The 14650-nt window shown below is 41.3% G+C and overlaps 1 protein-coding gene across 4 annotated transcripts in view; it reads right to left on the minus strand.

The window, feature by feature from the left end:
• Window positions 1-14650, minus strand: part of LOC146785317 (alpha-1,4-N-acetylglucosaminyltransferase-like) — a 409953-nt gene that overhangs the window by 264421 nt on the left and 130882 nt on the right. For 3 of the 4 annotated variants that reach the window (XM_085634306.1, XM_085634304.1, XM_085634302.1), the window contains exon 2: window positions 1615-1726. The gene's annotated coding sequence lies outside the window, so the exon portion shown is untranslated. Of the gene's footprint in view, window positions 1-1614; window positions 1727-10931; window positions 11144-14650 lie in introns of all 4 variants that reach the window. The other variant, XM_085634308.1, reaches the window with a different exon arrangement.

Here is a 14650-nt window from a genome sequence, read left to right on the forward strand (position 1 = left end):
TGTGCCTTTGCCTTTCGTAAGTCATGGCCCCCTCCCCGAAATTATTAGTGGTAATGAATGGCATATTACACCATGCACATTTATATATATATCTTAAACAATCATCAACCTACTAGAACATATTGCTTGGACGCTTCAATGGTGAATGATGCCCTGGATTTAGGCTCCTTGAAAATATATGAAAACTTTAATGACAACAAGGGGCAGAGATAGTGTTTGGTAAGTAGGCATACCCTATTCGCACTAGTTGATTGGACACTTCTGTCATGACAGCCATATTGAACATCTGCTCTATTGTAGCATCTAAATAATCCAGCGTGATTCCAGGCAAAATGGCCAATTTGGGCAAAGGATGTACAGCCAATGGCTAATCCCGCAGTAGAGTTTACTTCAAATGCCGATGCCACCAGCAGCATTTCCGCTGATAACTGTAGGAACCTCAACATGGGGGAGCGGTGTCTGTACACAATCATTTGTTCACGGGAGGGCTTGCTTTTAACAGTTTCTGCCTGTTTCAAAGGCAGATATGTACACTGGGAAATCCAGTACTGATGAGGTGGATTTTCACCTTTCGCCTTTCAAAACCGTGGAAATACTTATGCTTACTGATAAAAACCGTAGCAAATCCGTCAAAGGGGCTGATTCCGATGTCGGACAGACTCAGGTCCGTTCGACATCGGGCAGGAGCCGTAACCGACCGACCTGCTGTCGTCGGTTACGGCCCTGCAAGTTCGATGCGATCCAACACTGTTCGGTCGCATTCGTATAACTCACAATGCAGGCATGCATTCCGAGCGGAATGCATGCTTGCAGTGCGAAAAGCAGGGATGCAGGTCATCCCTGCACCCTGTGGCCGGCACCCCAAGGTGCCTGCAACTGGGTGCAGGGATCCACAGAGGGGCACCATAGGTGCCCCCAGGCCGCCATTCGGCAGCCTCACTCCCATGGGGGCCCCACTGGGGGCCCTCAAAGACAGTTTCCGACTGCCTTTTCGTGCCGGAAAGACCGGCACGAAAAGGCAGTGAAAAGCTGCCATCGTTCTCCCTCGATCGCAAATAGGCAGTACTGAGGGATTTCCGGACGGTGGACAGGCTCTCTTAGCCTGTCGTCCGCAATCCGAGTCGGATTCCTTTCCGACCGAGCCCATCAGAATGGCTCAGTCGGAAAGGAATCTGGCCGACACCTTCCGATTCGGTCGGAAGGGCTCCGACCATCGGTCGGAGCCCTTCCGGACGAAATCGGAATCGGCCCCTAAATTAGCAAGCTGGAATTTCTACCAAATCTTATAAATATGAACTAGCGCTTATTTCATTGCTGGAGGCATTCCTATGATTTTCTTGCAGCGATTTTTTCACCACTCTGTTTTAAATCACACCCAACAGCATTCTATATGGCATGCAAAATAAAAGCTATACTCGTCCTTGAAGTGCACACCGTGCATGTTGCTGGGCAACAGCTTGGTACTATTTTGTAACTTTGAAGTTCGTGTTTGAAATCCACTAAGAACGCAAATGTACCCAAAACGGAGCATTTACACCTGATAATTTAGCAATAGATATCCCCTAACATTATGCAGTCTCTAAATCCCCACGGGAGCATTTGCAATGAATGTACCTTCAATTAGCTGTCAAAAGTCCAAACTGTAAGTCCTTCAGCAGTGGCTATAAACAGCTCATCTGGGCAATGACCCACCGGATTTTAAGAGTTGACAGTGATGTAGGACGTTCTGTGAAATGATAAAAAGCGAAAACATTTTAGTTGCACAACTGTAAGGTAAGACATGGAGATCTCTGAACATGGTAACTAAGCAGACCTGACAACTAACGGGTTTGTAGAGAAGTTCATTAGTCGTTAGCAATATGGATCCAATTACGAATAAAATGTTCAGGTGTATGTCTGACATACTACTTTCGTATATCTGGAAAAACATGACCATTTGCCATCATAAACATTTGCCAAAAGATATACCCCACTTTGAGCAAGTGTGGATTACACTTGAAAGGTGTGGATTACACTTGAAAGACCGAGGCGTAAATTCTGTACAGAGGGCGGTAAAGCACACAGATTACTCCAATTTTTACATGAATGTGTGAAAAGGTGAACCATGTTCGAAAAACGGTTTCAGACCTAAAAATTATACTTTTACACTTTTTGAAAAACCTGAATGTCTAGTTTATGCAGTGCACATTCAATTGGGAGTCTGTTTTAAGGTGGTAACCATTTTGTGCAGTCATTTTCCATTTTACTCGTCATTCTAGTGACCGACTGAGCATGCGCAGTGGCCGTTTACCGTGATTAAAGAAAGCTGATGCATGCACACACAGCAGACACATGCAGCGGGTGCACCAAAGGAGCTTCAAACGCAACCTCATCTGTGCCGAACCATGGTCAGGAGGCAGTTATCATGCACAAAAATGTGTTTATACATTTGAAACATTACATCCCTCCAAAAAACCGGGCAGGATCCCGTTCAGGTAAAGAATACACTTACCTTGGGTACTACCTACCATTGTATGTCCCATTTAAAAATTGCACACACAAATGCACATTTGTTAATAATGCATGTGATTGAAGTCCATAAAACAGTATTAAAAGAGACTAGATAGATATACTGCTAATTAATAAAAGTGGCTGACAAAAGCTGCCCTACTGGAAATGTTATAGGCTGTACCGTCAGAAGCATAATAAGGATGCAATGAGCCCTGGTGCAAACAAGGAAAATGGCTCCTTTGACTGCTTTTGGGGTTAAGTGTCAAATTTCAAACGACCCCTGAGGATTCCGTGCCCTAGTGCCACTGCACCTGCTGCACCAATGGTATTTACACCCCTGTGTGCCATCAGGTTTTTTCTTCTTTAAACACAATCTACCTAAGGATAAGCATGGAGGTGGAGTACCAGCCCTTGAGCGTCAGTGTTTTACTGTATGTAATCGCTCATTAGCTGAAACTGAGTGGGTAGATACTCTCTTTGTACACATATCCATCCCCTTACATATACTTTCACGAGTTTTGCCACTTATCTCTATCTAGAATATAGTCTATGTCTATGTATAGGTATTTGTAGAGCGCACTGTTACTCAAAAGTGTCCTGGCACTAGACTGAAAAGATCGCAGTGTGGGAAAATAACTTAAGGCCAAGAAAACAGCCAAGTTTTTAGTTTTTTTTCTAAACAAGGGTGTAGATTCAATGCTTCTTAGCTGCAGAGGCATTTTGCTCCAGTGAAAGGGTCCCAGGAAGGAGAGAGGCTTGCCTCCTACCCTGGACTTTTTAAAACGGGGAACATTAGCCAACAACAGATCACCAGATCGAAGATTTCTGCGAGGAGAATAAAAGGAAATCCTGCTTTTGAGGTAGCTAGGTCCTTCCCCATAAAGTGCTTTCTGTGAGATAAGCAGAGTTAAAAAACTGATTCTCTTCCTAACAGGGAGCCAGTGCAGGCTCCTGAGAAAGTGTGACACACGCGAGTTTCGAGGGAGCTAAAAAATGGTGCGGGCAGCGGCATTCTAAACCAATTGGAGCCTGTCCAGCAGAAAACCAGGTATGCCGAGGTAGAGTCCATTCCCATAATCCAGCCTTGACATAATCAGAGCCTGGATCACCTGTTGTCTGGCTGCTATGGACTAAAGGAACAAAAATGTATGCAGAAGGCGCAACAGAGCAAAACAGGCGCCAACTACTTTATTGACCTGAGCGCGAAAGAGCAGCTGGTGATCCATTTTAAACCCCAGGTTCTTCACCACTAGGCTATTTGCTGAGGGGGCAGGAGCATCTGCTGGCAAAAAAGCATGTAAGGGAATTTCTGCCGCTTTACCAAAGAAAAGCAATTCTGTCTTACCAGCATTACATTTCAGCTGGTTGGCGGCCAGCCAACCGAACACAGCTGTAAGACAGGAACTGATCAATGTCCCCAGGCAGGGCTCATTAGCCTTCCATGTAAACAACAGCTGAGTATCGTCAGCATAGGACACAATTTTTGCCCCATGTGCTTCTGCCACCTAGGCGAGAGGAGTGAGGTAGATATTGATCAGGGTCGGGCTCAAGACAGAACCCTATGGGACCCCCACCTTCAGTGAGCGTAAGGAAGCTGAGAAAGGGTTGCACCAAACCCCCTGCCCTCTCCCCTCTAAAAAAGATGCCAGCCATTTCCAGGCCTGGCCCCGGATGCCAATCGTATAAAGCCTGGTCAGGAGCATCTGATGTGACACTGTATCAAAGGCAGCCGACAGATCTAACAGAATCAGCAACGCATTCTCTCCTGCCTCCTGACTCAGCCGAATGGAATCCACCACTTCTAACAAAGCTGTTTCCGTGCAGTGATGGGGCAAAAGCCCGACTGGCCTGTGTGGAGTAGGGCATTTTTCTCCAGCAGGGACGATATCTGCTGGTTCACATGTTTTTCCAGCAGTTTAGAAAAGGCTCGGAGTAGGGAGATTGGTGTGTAGTTGTCTGGCTCTGCTGAGTTAGCTTGGGCCTTTTTAAGCAGTGGAATAACTTTAGCTAGCTTTTTTAGTTGGGACCGTCGCATCTCGGAGGGAGGTGTTCAATAAGGGATTCATGTGAGAGTTATTTGCCTCTGCCTCCAATACCAAGATGGAGGCGGGTGCTGGATCCTGTGGAGAGCCAGATGTAAGACCTCTTAACGCCTTTAGAGAGTCTTCCAGAGAGATGGGGTCAAAAGCATTCAGGGGAGATACTTCCTAGTAGTGGGTCCAATGACTTTGGTTATTTGTTGAGTAATGGCCCCTTCTAAGGTCAGCCCTGACATGTTGGAAACAAACGCAGGTGGAGGGAGGCTAGCCTGGATGGACTCAATATTTCCTTGAAAGAAAGAGGCCAGCGTCTCACACCATTCTTTAGAGGGAGGCTCAGTGTTAGAGCCAGCCTCCGGCATGGAGAAAGACTTACAATTTTAAAAATCTCTCTGGAGTGATTGGCTGCCTTCAAGATTCTGGCTTCAAAAAAAGCTTTTTTTGCTATTCTAATTTCTTTATAATAATTACCCAGCTCTGCTTTATAATCCACTTTGGCTAAATGACAATAATTAGTCCTCCATAGCCTAGTTCTGTTTGCATAATTTTAATTCATCTGTTCATTACTTAAATGCATTAGTCATTGAAGATTTCAAACATTGGACTGATTATTCTAATAGTCGTAAGGTAGATACATTTTGTCAATTACAAAAGTTTCTAAATTTGCATTAATGTGTTAAACTACGTAGTCTTAAGTGGACGCAACCTTGACCATTTGTAAACAATTGATCTCAATATTGAAGATGCAATGGAGGAACCTTCTTTTAGACCAACCATGTTTTTATTACATTTAAAGTGCTATCTGAACCAAAATAAAGAGGCATCAATTGATGCCGATGTGTAGTTAGTCCTAGCTTGCCTTTTCTCTCTTTCAAAATATCCCCTGATGCAAATTCACATTATGAAAACTAATGTGCATATTTAGATGGGATAAAACAGACTGCTAATATCGGAGCCCCTGTTATGATTAAACTAATTATCAAGTCCTTGTTGGAGGTAATATAAGCCACAACAATTGTGTACCAAGCAGAGAATCCCTGGCACCAAGGATACATTGTTTCCAACAAAGAACAATTGAAACAAGCTATGAAAGACTAAAGAATCTGGCACTTGTAATAGGGTGAACGGGATATCCGTCACGTCACGGAGTAATCCATCAGCCAAACTCAAAATCAGGCCCTTAAACAGCATTTAATATCACAGGATCGTGAAACCCTAGAATGAGGACTTCAAGATCAGTAAGGAATTATCTGATGACTCCATAATCTTTCTGGGGATCAATTATTAAGTAATACCTTGAATTAGGTTTTTTAAATTAATACATTTAACGTGTTCAGAAATGAAATACTTTTCTACCACCTTCCCTGTAATGGTGCCTACTAAAAAGACTCTCCCTTCACTGGTGCCATTTCCAGAATAGCTTCACACAGCTCTGTTCAATTTAAAATCCTGAACCCCCACCGATCACTGTTCATATTACTATTTAAAATAGCTCCAGAACTTATCTCTAAATCATTTTAGATTGGCATCTTTTTCAGTGAGCAAGGCATTGTATCCCAACTCCAGAATGCAGTAGTAGACACCCCTATCTCAAAGGACCAGGTGTGGACCCAACCATTGTAAAGAATTGTTTAGGGGTGTGTGAAAATCACATAATCTGCTTTCGTGTAATTACTGGAAAGTGAAATGCGACATGTCAATTTGCACTATATTTTAGCCCTAATGCATCAGCGCAGCAATTTTTGGACCACGGATACATTTAAACAAAACCACCACAAACAACATTTGCCTGCCTTCTGTTGTTCCCTTGTGTTTGCAGTAAATTCTTTAAGTGAATGACACTACTTGTGTCATTTTTTTTACAGTGAATTGTGTGTAAATACACCAAGTGCATAATGGTGTAACTTGGGAATTGTGTATACCTTAACACATTATTCCCCAAATTATGTGAATTACTCTTGGGTGATTTAAATTTCGCCACGGCTCAGACTTTTTGCCCTAATGCTCTCCTGCTGGCAGGAAAAGTCTTCGAAAATAATGTGACATCATCTGATAGTAAATATTTAATAGCATCTGTAGTTCCTTTCCTAGCAATTCCCTGAAAGAGTGTCCCCGGTTTTTGAAGTCATGCTATCTAGTCTACATGTTTTTTAAGTATTCTGCTATTCCTGACACAATACGCTGCAGGTGTTCCTGACAGGGAGCTGTATAAACCTCAACATTTTTTTGCTATTATGTTGGTTCCTTCCTAGAGAATGCCAGTTTCTGATTTTTTATAAATATTTTTGATCAGATTGAAAGTTCTTCTAGACTCTATCTTCCAATCCAGAAACTTTCCATTGTTGTTATCTTCCTCAAATAATTTTTAATAAAGTGCTTGCTGATTTGCATTTTCTTTTCTTAATCAGACACTCGTGGGAGTCTTTGTTAATAATCTCCCATGAGGGGCTAACCCTATTTTTTTTACCTCAATTAATTACTGCTCAACTTATAAATGCTCTGAAAGCTCTTTTGTTTTGCAGCAACATGTAGTTATTTATCTCCCTGAAGAAAGCCTGTAAAGTGTCCAAAAATTCTGCTTTTGCTGACAGTACTTGTATTTGTGCCAACAGTTCTAACACTTCATTTTGACAGTTTCTGTATTTAACTTCATCACTAAAAGGGACATACATATTTTCCACCAATGCATTTTATTGGCTGTTTTTTCACCTAGCTGAAAAACCAAATATATAAGTGCACTACCAGACAGAATTAGAGTAATGATTTCAACATCCATATATTTGGTAGATCTACAGACGGAAAAAAACAAATTCTGTCCTTAGTCTTACACCATTGGATGAAATATATACACCCAGATTTTTTTCAATGGATCAGTTGCAAATTACACATTAGACCCAGACTATTGTGCAATATATTATGGTATCCCTCTGCACACCCACTTTTAATCACATGGGACATCCAAGTCAATAGTCTATCTTTTTCATAAAGTACAAAATCAAAGACTTCTCTATGAACTATCGAGTTAGGGAAGCAAGAAGCTCCATCATTAGGTTTTCCAGGGTTTAAGGAACATCTACTATTGGACCATAAAAGCAACTGATAGTTAGCTGATCTTGGCCCTTACATAATGGCAGCCATCTGCCTTGCTTGTCCTGTTTTTCCCCAACCATTAACCAGGATGATTTATTTTCTAAGGATAGTGGCAGCCTCTCTCACTGAAGAAGTATTATTTGAAAACCTTACCATCCACACATAAAAGAGTACCAATTATGTAGTTCCTTATTAGCAGTGGTAAGGTGATTCTCTTGTAATCATTTATTGAGTATAACTCATAAACATATTTAGTTTCCCATGATTATGCAACCAATACACATCAACAGATATTATCTTAATATTCAACATCCTTTGCCCATGATCTTATTGATAGGCATAAGCACATCCTGTTTCTCTTATTCCCATTTTGTATTGTTTTCCTATACCCATTATCTTGTGCTCCACACCCTCTCAGGCACCCACCCTCACCCTCCATATCAAGAATGTGCTCTCATCCTTTCCTAGATGGTGTGGTGGGAGAAGACAAGACCAAGTGGTCACTCAACTAAGTCTCCTGGAATGTAAGTCAACAGATGATGATGACCCATTTTAGCCCTTTTGCTTTTGTCCCACTAAAATGAACAAAAGCCATGTTTGTGACTATAAGATAACATCCCATAGACGTTACTAAAATGACAATTTAGAAGCTGGGGCACCCTGAGAGTAGAGAGAAGTGCTAACCTCTCACAACAAGGGTGTTCACTTCCTTTTAAGTAGAAATTATGTGACATCTGATATTTCTTTAAGTAGGCATCAGAAGGGAGACTGACAGGACCTTATCTGATACCTTGTCTAATCACTGAACACAGTTTACAGAAACAGAACTATGGTTAGAGAAGTACCTCCATTTCCTTTACCTATAATCACTCTGGCAATCTCTGGCAGAGTGTAGGTTGAGTTACCTTGATTACTGATCAAGATACAGAGATATATCAAGAAAATTATTATCTTTCCCACTGACTACAGAAAAGTCATCTTTCCAACCCGTGCACCAATATAGGCACCTCTCTTCATTGCCACTCAGGTTGACTGCGCAGCAAAGTACCAATATGGAAAGGTAGAGTAGCTGGGAAATGGATCCAAAAGAACCCTTGGGAAAAAAGCAACAAAAGAGTGACAGAGGAAATCTAAAACTGGCAAAGACTATAGAAGAAAGAAGCAGATGGAGTATGCAATTCTGCTGTATGTGTTCAGCAATACAATGAGAATTGATAACAGCATGTCAGAATCTTAAAGTTTAGGAGCAACACAGTTCGCTATTGACCAAGATTCCTTCTAGTGTTGGGGAATCACAGAACATCAACTCAGGATCTTATTCACAGGCTAGGATCTAGATTTGGATTCCATAAGTATGATCCCCTCACCAACAAGAACGCCAAAGAAGCTGTACTAAAGCAAACTCTACAATAAGGACAAAAGGATTTGTTTACACCTTCTGATATTAAACTAGAACTGATGCAGCCCATATCAGTAGAAATTCATAGATCTAACATCATTCATAAAAAGTGTGGCAACGATATTGCTGATCTACAATTTACAATGGGAAACTGACATCAGAAGATGACATTTTCTCATCTAGAATTGCTGAGGTTGAGAACAATGTGGTTATAATAAAACAGATTTGCAATAGCTTTAACATTTAGAGGGACTCCTCAAGATGTAGGTTTCAACTAAATAAGACAGGATAATAGAAATATCTGCCTGCAGATCCAACGTGCAACTTTTAAGACAGAAAGGAGGAGAAAATGGAAAGAACATGGATCTTTTTTTAGAACTTCAATAAAAGACATTATCCTTCCATATACAAGCGGGAGTTCTAGGATCTGACTATCGCAGGCATGCAGACTACACCAAGTCCCTTTCAAAACTATAGAAACACCGTGCTAAAGTTGTGGGGGGAAAAAAACTAAAAAGTAAAGCTGTCCAAAATGTTTGTTAGGAGGCTGCCACCCACATCCTCTGCTTGCACCATCCACAGAGATCACTAATGCCACCCAAAGTCAGGTGTGTGGCTTTGTCAAGCTTTTATGCAAAGATTACCCCCAGAAAATATTTTTTAAATGTTAAGTGAAATAAGTCATTTTACTAGGGGTGTGGGTAGATCATGATTTGCACCACCCTCAGTGTTAACTGTAGTATGACACTACAGTCAACACTGAGGGGTGCACACATCAGACTGAATGTAGCATGAAGCAAAGGAGCAAACATTTCTGGGATATGATGTAGTGTCCGGCCACAGCCTTTTCCCTGCCAAAACTGATTTTCATGACCTCCTCTATCATTAATCACATGTTCCTAATGTTCCTTTTTAAAAAAAGTGTATTCCAGTCCATTGATTACACTTCATCATTGATTACTGCTGGAGCTGGAGAGTATGGCTTGAGCCGGCGATACGGGTATATAGATATATACACATATATGTGCATGTTTTTATATATACATATATAATGTAACACATTTATCCCAAATATATATTTACATTATATACTAAATATTTTGTTTAATTCTTTACATTGGCTACTATAAAAAGCACTACACACACATATATATATATAATATATATTTCTAGATACATATATATTTATTACACACATATATATATATATATATAATATATAATATATATAATATATATTTCTAGATACATATATATTTATTACCTGAAACACTTCTCCTGACAAACTCAGGCCATGAGAGGACGTGCACTCCGACAGTGTGCTTCAAGCAAATTTAATTAATAGAATTAGCCACCAGGTAAACCAGTGGTACAGCAAAGACCACCCACCCTGCCATGCAAGGAATACTGGAACATGCACAGGCAATACAAAATCTAGACAAACAGTACCCTGTAGCTCATCATTTTAGCACAATACACAATAGGTACCCTTCCAAACTCAAATTCTTCATTATGACCATATTCCAGTACAGAGAAGAGGCGGGGGCAGGATACGCGCATTAAGAAAACTTGAGTCCAAATGCATCTTAGAACTCAGTACTAAAACCCCAAATGGATTAAACGTGGACAAAGAAATGTATATTCATTTAGAGTGAATTCACCACACTGAACATTTCAGTCTGTAAAATGTTTGTGCCAGCTGATTACTATGATTGGATCTGCCTAACACTTTGCTGTTTTCATCTCTCTCAAGAGTGTCTACTGTAGTATACTATACACAAAGTTTTTAAAAATGTTTTGATATATATCATTCCCATCATGAGTTTTTCTTCTTTTTGTACCCTACTGTCTTCACTTTTCATATATTTTCTCTTGTTTACCTTGCCGGGTTGCAGAATATAGGGATTGAGTACCTGTAACTATTGTTGCATTCAAAAGGGTTCAGCACCGTTCAAGGATAGTCAATGAATATTCAAAGAAATGTCCAAGACGTCAGTCAAGTTTTTCTTGAAAAGATTATTTTTCTTTATTGTATGATCACATGGAAACGAAGAGTCATAATCACATTAGACATGAAGGATCTCAGCCGACGCGTTTCGTCTCTTGCAAAGAGACTTCTTCAGGGCTAATAGAGAAACATATATAACATACAGTTATCACCGTGAAAAATAAGTCAACGTATACACAAATACAGCTGTCAAAATATACATGCCTAAATACCAGAACTAATGAAACAATTTCAATATGGAAACAACAGAACAAAATATGCGTCTGCGTTGTTTTAAAATAATCAGGCCTTCGAAATAACGAACCAAAGTTTGAAATACATATTACTCGAATGCAAGTAATTAATTAAACGTGTCCATGGGAGATATATTACAAGATGTTAACACATTGAGCACAGAAAATTTGTAGTCCGAGGTCGAGCGCCCTAGCCGTTAGGCCAACTCCTCTCCCCCTCTTACGTTTCTTCCCCCACTGTTCTTCCTTTCATTCCGGCTTCAGCTCTTGTTTGGAATGTTCTGTAACCTTTTGCTGAAACAAAAGCACCAGCGCACAGCTCCTAGAGGTCCCCGGCAGTTAAGGCACTGATTCTTATTGCGCAGCAGGCGGACGTTTTACATGAAATTCTTTTCGCTGTTTCTAATGCCTTTGTGCTAATGCAGCATGTTCCATTCAAAGATCTGAATAACATTACCAGTTACATTTGTGAAATTGTTTTATTATTACAACTTTTTTTCATTCTTTCTTTTCTCCTGCGTAGATCAGAGCCAAGCGTCGGTGTTTGGGCTAGGCAGGAGGTTGCCTCCCCTGAACAGTACTTTGTAATTAGCAACCTTTTTTTCCCTTTTTCCTCTTAAAGGTCATCTGGCAGTACACGGCTCCCACCCGCCTCCCCCACTTTACAGTACACCGCTCCTAACCGCCGCCCCCACTTTACAGGTGTCTGATAACTCATTCAGGTTTTTTAATTCTGATTCAAAAACTCGCGGTCGCCTGCTAGTTCTCAGCAACACAGGAGCCCCACAGCAGTCTCATCGCGGCAGCCAAGAACCAACTGACACATTCGCATTTCGAGATGTTAGAATTGAGGTCCGCCAATCATAACATCATTATCCAATAAGAATGCAAAAGACTCTTTCAGTGACGCCATAGATTCAGTGGTGTTGGGGCAGAATTGGACCAGTTTGAATGTAATCTGCATTCTGAGAGCACTTCATATGATTAGTATGGCACACTAGTGCTTTCTTCATGTGGTTTCCTAGTTCCTATGGTTCTGGGCTTTCCATGATGTTTTGCTTATGGCTGTTTGGTTGTCTTTCGTTGAGTATAGGTGTTAAAGGATTGTTTAATGCCTGGTTTATTAATGGCTCATGTAGGTTAATGTGAGAGCAAAATTAGTTTGATCATGGCACAGATCTCTGTAGTGTGTTGTCAGGGCACAAGTTCAAAAAACAAATAGTGAGGGCCGGCTCTACACAACACAGGTCCAGAAATTCTGAGACATATTTTCCTGTGGTACCAGTGGCGGCTGGTGACATTTGAAAGTAAGGAGGGTAAATGTTGGGTTTAAGTGTTATGTTGCAAGCATAACCATATCACCATGACACACTACTAAACTATTCCTTGGGAAACTATTAACTAATTGCATGATACTCTAACAAACAGTTCTGCAGGACATGTTCCGTGAGACACTATTAGCAATTTTTCTCAGACACTATCACCCAGTTTCTTAAGATACTTTTAACCAGATTGATTAGTATCTCTTAACCAGCTCCTTGAGGCCCTATTAACCAATTTATTGAGGCACTATTTACCAACTACATGAAGCACTATTAGCTAGTTCCCTAGGACACTATTAAACAGTTACTTCAGAATCACTATTAAGCAGCAGTTTCTATTAACAATTTCCCTGAGACACTATTAACCAGTGTCCAGAGATCCTATTAATCAAATATGTAACACACAATTAGCCAGTTCTTTTTTAGACTATTTTTATCTAGTTCTATCATACATACTTCACCAGCCTCTGTGAGTTGCTTGGCCGTTACTTTTACAGACTCCACAGCTACCACGGTGAGCAGTAAACTAGCCCCTTGGGACAGCCTCCCACAGGGTCAATGATTGACAGAGGTTGGCTTGTTTAGGGGCCGTTTCGCAGGCAGGGGAGGTCAGTGGCGCTGGCCTGTGTGCGCCCCAGCGGCCATTTGTGATTTTTCACTTCAAATGAGCCGAGTTGCTTAATTTGTAATGATACAGGTGACCCAGCGGTAATTAATAATCCTGGTCAAAATGTACGGTGTAGACAGAAAGCAACAGAAACATTTTGGAACCTGGTACGTTAAGTGTTTGTTTATTCGCTTGGCTCTATTTTGGCTTTGATGTTCAGCTCTTGCGCTCCCACACCCCGCTATCCATTGTAAAAGCACAGCAAACATCTGAGGGTTATTTCTCTAATCTGTGCTTATTTATGGATTGGAAAAAGGCAGATGTAAACTGTGATTCATCACCTAAACCAACAGGAAACAAATCTCTTTAGGCTCTATAAAGGTCCCTTTCGTTTCCATGTGCAGCTTGTGGTAAAGCATGACACGTACAAAAGTACGTCATTAAGAAGTGAAAGCACAAGAAGTTAGGGTGAAGGGGGCCTCTGTCCTGTGCTCTTTACTGCTCTGAGTGCCCTCTGACCTCAGAATGTCCGTATTGCAGGACACTTCACTAAAGCTGACCTGATCACTCTCGCCTATGAAACTGTACTCTTAAAGCAATAACATGCTACATGGCAGTTCTCAACAAAATTATTGTTGCTACTCATTTCTCAAACATGGATACCAAACTGGCAAACCCAATAGTCATGACACGTCTTTGTGCAGGAACAAAAAACAAAACAGAGCCAACAAAACACTTTCAGAGGTGGGTAAATGGGGTATCATTATACTTGGCAATAAAGGCCTATTGCACATCAGTTATTAGAAAGTTTTAATTAGATGACAGTGCAAAATACAAACACCTGTCAAGCACTAGAAAAGCCGGCGGACAGATGGAGACTCTTCAGATCATGGCCTTATAGACCCGCACACTAACCTGTTCTGTCTACCGAACATAACCAGTATGTTTTTCACGTGCCCCCTTCCCTGACTCACCAATAAGTCTGGGAGTAGAGGCAGCCAATGGTCCCCTGTTTGGGCTCTGTTACTCCCCAGAAGCACATGCGGGCACCAATGGAAGGCGAAGTCCTCCAGCTCTGCCAGCAGCTTCTCCTTGCAACTAGCGCTTACGATCTACTTCAGGCGGTATTGCACCTGTGCAAAGTGCAATGTGAGTGCCAGCAGAGAAGAATTAAGCTGTTCCTGCTCGTCTTCTAGCTGCCGCAGCTTGGCCGCCATTTCTACGGCCGCAACCAGAGAACCTGCCTTGGTGCGTTTCATCACCATATCATCTTCTTGCTTCAGTGTGGGGCAGGCCAGGGCTTTAAGTGGGGTGAAACACTTAAGCTAAAAATCTGTACTTAGCATTGTGTCCCACCCATCTGGTATTTTGCTGTTTCTGGCCATTTATACAGCTATTTAATACAACAAGTAACATAACACCTACAACAAGACAGGACTATTGGCTTTGTCAATGGTTGTAA

Source organism: Triturus cristatus, chromosome 11, assembly GCF_964204655.1.
Source record: "Triturus cristatus chromosome 11, aTriCri1.1, whole genome shotgun sequence".
Classification (NCBI taxonomy): domain Eukaryota; kingdom Metazoa; phylum Chordata; class Amphibia; order Caudata; family Salamandridae; genus Triturus; species Triturus cristatus.